Raw genomic sequence first — 5,896 nt, forward strand, 5'->3', positions numbered from 1 at the left:
TTTTCAGTCCATCATAGTTACTTTAGTAAAATACAGTAAAACTGAGTTTTAGGTGGTTCTCTCTGGTGGCACAGCAGATTAAAGCATAGCACTGAATAGCTAAAGCCACTTCAGCATTGAGTTCAATACCTGCCCAGGGAGGTGACCCACATGGTGCAGCAGACCTCCTGACCCACCCACTGCTCTCCTCAGCAGTGTACTTTGTCAGTTGGCCTGTTCTGCTCTCCACTCTGTTTCTGGTGAATTCTTTCACCACCCCTGCACCTCTAGCCTGTACCCCAGCTCAGTATGCATAAATAAATAAATCTTAAAAACAAAAACCCAGAATTTTAGAAAAATGAAACTAAAATCATATAAAATAAAGATTGCAATTTTTACTATTACATTCAATAGACATACATTTATTCTATCAAATTGTTATAACTTGTTTTCTCAATTTCTGTACTTTTCATGGACAGGTAAACCTGTCCTGAAGACCACATCCCACTTGGAGTAGAATGAAATATAGGATTATATTAGAAATTTTACTCCTACATTAAAACCCTTACAGTCTCAGCCAATCTATTCTCCAGGTCTGCTGACTATTATTTTTTCATCAAAACTCTCCAAGTAGTCAACAAAGCTTGCTCACTGCTCCTCAATCACCCCTTTAGGTTTCTCATGCTATTTGATGTAATATTGGCTGCAGAATGTTCCATCCTAACAACAGAATCTACTAATTTTCTGATACTAAACTTTTCCTCATGACTTCACAGAATTTTTATAACAAATACATTGTAATTACTGATATCTTTCTTAAGTTAGATGATGCAGTGTTATCCCTTTAACATCACCTACAGCGGAATGGTCACCTAATAAGAGTCAATAAGAGTTCAATATTGGATTTTTACTGGCACCAAGGGGAAAATTGAGCTGGTAATCCAGGTCTGGAAATGTCAATGGCTATCATGCTACTTCCAGAGGAGAGCTAAGCATGATGACACACAGAAGCAGGGACAGAGGAGAGATGAAAGACAGGAAGTAACTTTCCCCCTGTTTGCATCCAGTTCTTCACTGAAGACAAAACTTGTTCTCCTGTCTCTAGACTATTGTTTTGGAATTTACCTCTTCCATGTCCTGCCATTTTCCATAGCAGCCTGTAGGCAATGACAAGTTAACTTGGGGTCACAACTCCTGCATAGTTTCCCCAATTCTGGACAACTCTGAAGGGTCTTTCCAGCTTGAGTTGCTGAACTACTTATTGCAGTGGCAAAACTCTGTTCCATCCTGCTGCTGTAATAACTAGCTTATTCTTACATTATCAGCAAGGGTAAGAAAAGAAAGCTACCTTTTAATATGAAGAGTGGATTATTTATGGGTCATAAAGTAGAGCAGATGAAGAGTGGTAGAAACAGTGTGTGGTATGAGAAGGAACTTCAATAAGTGAGTGGGTACAAAGGGATATAAGAAAGGATTAAAACCTTGTCATCTGAAGACAAGTTGAGGGAACTGAAAGTATTTAGTGGAGAAGTAAAGATTTATGCAGCACTTTTCACATATTTGACAGAATATCAAGTAGATGTCAAACTATCAGGTAGAGACAAGAAATACTTTTCTGCTGGGTTCTCTGCTTGACCCCCTACAGTCAACTCTCACACCATTTACATAATCAGGTTATATCTTTCTACAGCTTAACACCCTCCAGTGGCTTCTTACCATACTATAAATAGAAACCAGTGTTTGCTAATACTGTGATGTTTTTCATAATCTAGCCTGTCTTTTCCTTTCCAATATCATCTCCTATGGTTCTTACCCTTACATGATTCCTGTAGCAACAATGTTCTTGATGTTCCTTGAAATAACCAGTTCATTTCTATCTCAAGGCTTTGCAACTGCTGCTTTTGTTGCTTGTTCTTCTATATGTCTTTCTATGAGCTCTTCATATGCCACTGTCCTTTTTTTGTTCAATTTTGAATTAAAAAATGCTATCTTCTGCTGATTTGTTTCTACTTCATTTCAGTGTTTTATGTTCTTCATACTCTTTTTTGCTACCTGAAAAGATTTTTGTTTTGTTTTGTTTTGTTTTGTTTTTTATCTATAGCTTATGATTCTGTTTCTGACTCTCCTCCCACAAAAATGTAAGGCTCACACAGTCAGAGATGGGTTTCTCTATTCATCAATGCAGACCCAGCATTTGGGGTGGTTTGAGCACACAGTAAATGCTCAATAAGTTCCTTGTTCAGTGAAAGAAACCACACACCAAAGAAGTAGTTCTAAAGCTAGTGGTTTGGAACTTTGGAGAGCAGATTTTTCATGTTGTAGTCTAGTAGGCTCATATCCTGGATGTAGAAATGAATGCCACTTTGCAGGGAACCAGCAAGCCATTGGGAACTTGGGGCTTTGAATTATATAGACCAAGGATTGAGTTGTGTCCCTTCCTGGCTGGCAAAGGGCCATGGGCAAATTTAAAATCTGTAAGGACAGATGTAAGTTGAGACAAACTTCATAAAGGTGTGGACTGATTCAAGATTGCATCTGCAGCTCTCAGGAGCCCTGGACACTTAAAAATGCTACCTAAATATCAGTGCTACAGCTTGACTGTGTCGTTTCTATTGCTCTAGAGATGATAAATACTTCTCCACTGTGGCCATGGGAACTTCAGGACTCACCTAGAGCTGGGTATGCTGCTACACTTCTCTTCTGAGCAACATCTGGTATCTCTCTCTGTCACAGTAATGCTTTAGGTGGCAGGGTGAATGGAGTGGGGCTTGAAGAAGGGAGAGAATGAGCTGGCATAGACTTCTCAACTTCCTGCCTTTGACACAAACCAGAGCAGACTTCCTGGGGTAGGAATGGAGAAGTTATTCATAGGACTTCAAGTTGCTGCAAAATAGTAATATCTATCACATACACCACTTGGCTCTGCAGTGTTGTGTGAACTGGACTCTGTTTGGTGATCAGAGTAGGGGAGATATTATCACTGCAGGAGAAGCAGCTGGGTGAGTGCAGGCAGGAGGGAGGATCCCCTGTGTGGAAGGGCTTTCATTCCTCAGGCCTTGCATCTCTGTGGACGATCACCTGGGTGATGGACTCTTGTGATCCAGAAAAGAGTTAGGGAACATGATTTTATAGGTCAATAAAGGCTGAAGTTTTATATTCTCTGATCACTTTATCTTTTTTTTAGATGGTAAGGGAATTTTCCTTCATTCAGAAGAAAACAACAGTTGACACTATCCATTTGATGAAGTAAACATAACATGATAAAGTAAATATAGGTTGGATTTTTAAATACTTTACTTGGGTAATGAGGTGGTCACAATCATTAACTCTAATTTTCAACTGAGAGAAATACTGCATAGTGAGGTCATTAACTTGCATAGGCTGACGCTTTTGTAAGGAGTAAGGTCAAGAGTCAGATACAGGCCATCTCGCTACTTAATACGTGTGAAATGACTTTTCCCATTGGGGATTAGAGGAAATGGTTTGAGTGACAGGGACTAATAACTAAGCTAGACAGAGGACAGCTTTGTATTAGGTTTGAAGGTGGGCAAATTGCTAACTCATGCTTCATACCATGCTCCTGACACAGCAGCTAGAATAATCATCCCATTTTACAGCAATAGCCTGGCATTGGAGAGATTGGATAACTGGTTGAGGTCTCCAGACTGGTTAGGACTGTAATTGGGAATCCAGCTAGCCTGCCCAACCCCAATCCTGAGTTCTTCACCTCTTACCATGGAAGGTTTGCAAGGGAGTAAACTTCAGAAGTTCTGAGTTAGAAGTTATGGTTCCAGCCACTTCAAGTCTAACATATAAAGTGATGGTCTCCTGAACAGATATTCTGTATCCAGCACCTAGGCCAATACAAGTCATCACATTTCAGATTTTATATAAAAAATATTTCTCTTGCATGATTTCATTTTAAACTTTCAACACTCCAAATTAAATGGATCCTCAAAGAGTCTCTCTGTGGTGTTAATAATGCTCCCTGAGACTTAAACTTACTTAAAGTTTCTTCCTTTCCTGGTATAACACCTTCTTTCACCCAGAGTTCCCTCTGGGCTCAAGCACAAGTATGCCAGATTCTCACAATTCAATCCAATTGCCCCCTTCCAAATATCATCTTGTTGGAACATCTGCAGCATCTGACAGGTGGGTCAACTTTGCTTCTTGACTCACCTTCTTCATTTGGCTTCCTGGATGCTGCATCTCTGGGCTTTCAACCCGTTCTTTTTTGAGTTATCTCTTCCAGATGCTTGATTAAAAACAACATTGATCAATAAGGTTTTCAAATTTCTTTCTCCAGTGTGGATGTCTTTTCTTAACTTCATAAGTCTGGCTATCTACTTGATGTTCCCTTTGGTGTCAACTAAGCATTTCAAATTTAGTGCATCCCATAATTAATTATTAATTTGCAGCCCTGTTCCAATAATACACTCCCTTCTCTCCCCAGTTCTCCCAGTGAAGGCCACTGCATCCTTCCAGTTGCTCAGGTTCTGACCATTTTTCATCATCTCCACTGCTGCCTCAGTGGATCACAATCACTCAGTAACTTCATAAGTATCTGTTTTCTCTCTTCAGTCAATCTTAACACTGTAGCCATAGGATGAAAACAAAAGGCAGGGCATCTTTCCTTTCTATTGAAAAGTCTCCATTGGTTTCCCTCAAGTTAAAGACATACATCACTTGGCCCCATCACTAGGCTCACACCAACATCTTCCCCTCCTCTCTTGGACTGCATACCTCTACCTCTTCCTCAGTTAGCTCCTCTTCATTTCTATCCACATTTCCTCAAACATGTCACACATCCTCCCACCTCAAAAACTTTGCATTTGCTCAGCTCTGTGGAAAGCATTCTTCACTGACCTTCCCACTTGTCATTCAGCTTTTGATTCTGTTTCTTTCTCAGTAAAGTTTTCCCCGGCTCCTACATTTCAGGCTCCCACCCAACATTTCCTGTCTTTTCCTGTTTCTTTTTTCTCCATAGCACTTACGGCTCACCTAACATGCTAATTGATTGTTTATTTTTTACTGTCTCTGTTAAAATGTACGGTCAAAGAAGGCAGGAGTTTTTTTTCCCCCCTTCTTCTTTTTTCAGGCGTTCCAAGGTCAAAGGCAGTGCTTGGCACACTGTAGTGCTTAAAAATGTTCATGAGTCAGTGTATGAAACGCTCTAGGATAGCAGCCTTGTGGCTACAAAGCTATCAGGGTGGCTCTGGCCTCAGTGTGTGTCCAGGAGACACTTCCCCATTTCAACTAACGGTTTCTCTGCAAAACATAGGCGTTGGACATTCAGGTCTTCAATATCGCATTAATTATAGAAACCTGGAGAAGCAGAGGCCTGAACCAACGCTCCAGAGAGGGCCATTGGATAGGCGAGAGACAGGGGAATCCACTTCTCCCTATGTGGGTTGGAAAAGCCAGTCAACAGACCAAGAATGGTTGGGCAGGGGGAGGAAGTTAGTGGGATGGAAGGGTGGAGATAGGGACAGGGGAGACCAGGTCCTGAAACGCTGGAGCACCGGCTTCTTTGCCTGCTAGCGCCACGTCGACTTACTTAACTTTCTAAACTTTCTTGTTACCTCTTGCGTGGGAGACTTGAGTGTTCGGCTGTGGCCCTGCTGCAAGTGGCCCAGGTTCACTCTCCACCGGACAGGTCTGAACCGGCGCAGAGGCTGAGGGAACAGCGGGAGGAGTGGTGGCGGCGGCCTCTAGGGCTCAGACAACCTGCCTCAGGAGGAAGGGAGACGGATCCCGGTCGCGGAGTTCAGAAGGGGCGGGGCGGCGCGCGGAGGTGTTCCTGGGGGCGGGGCGGCGCGCGGAGGTGTTCCCGGGGCGGGGACCAGTGTTCTGGGTGGGGGAGGTGTTCCTGGGGGTTAGTGCCCAGAGACTCCCCGAGACACTCTTGGTGGGGACT

The sequence above is a fragment of the Condylura cristata genome, unplaced genomic scaffold (genome assembly GCF_000260355.1).
Source record: "Condylura cristata isolate star-nosed mole 26May11 unplaced genomic scaffold, ConCri1.0 scaffold00017, whole genome shotgun sequence".
NCBI lineage: Eukaryota > Metazoa > Chordata > Mammalia > Eulipotyphla > Talpidae > Condylura > Condylura cristata.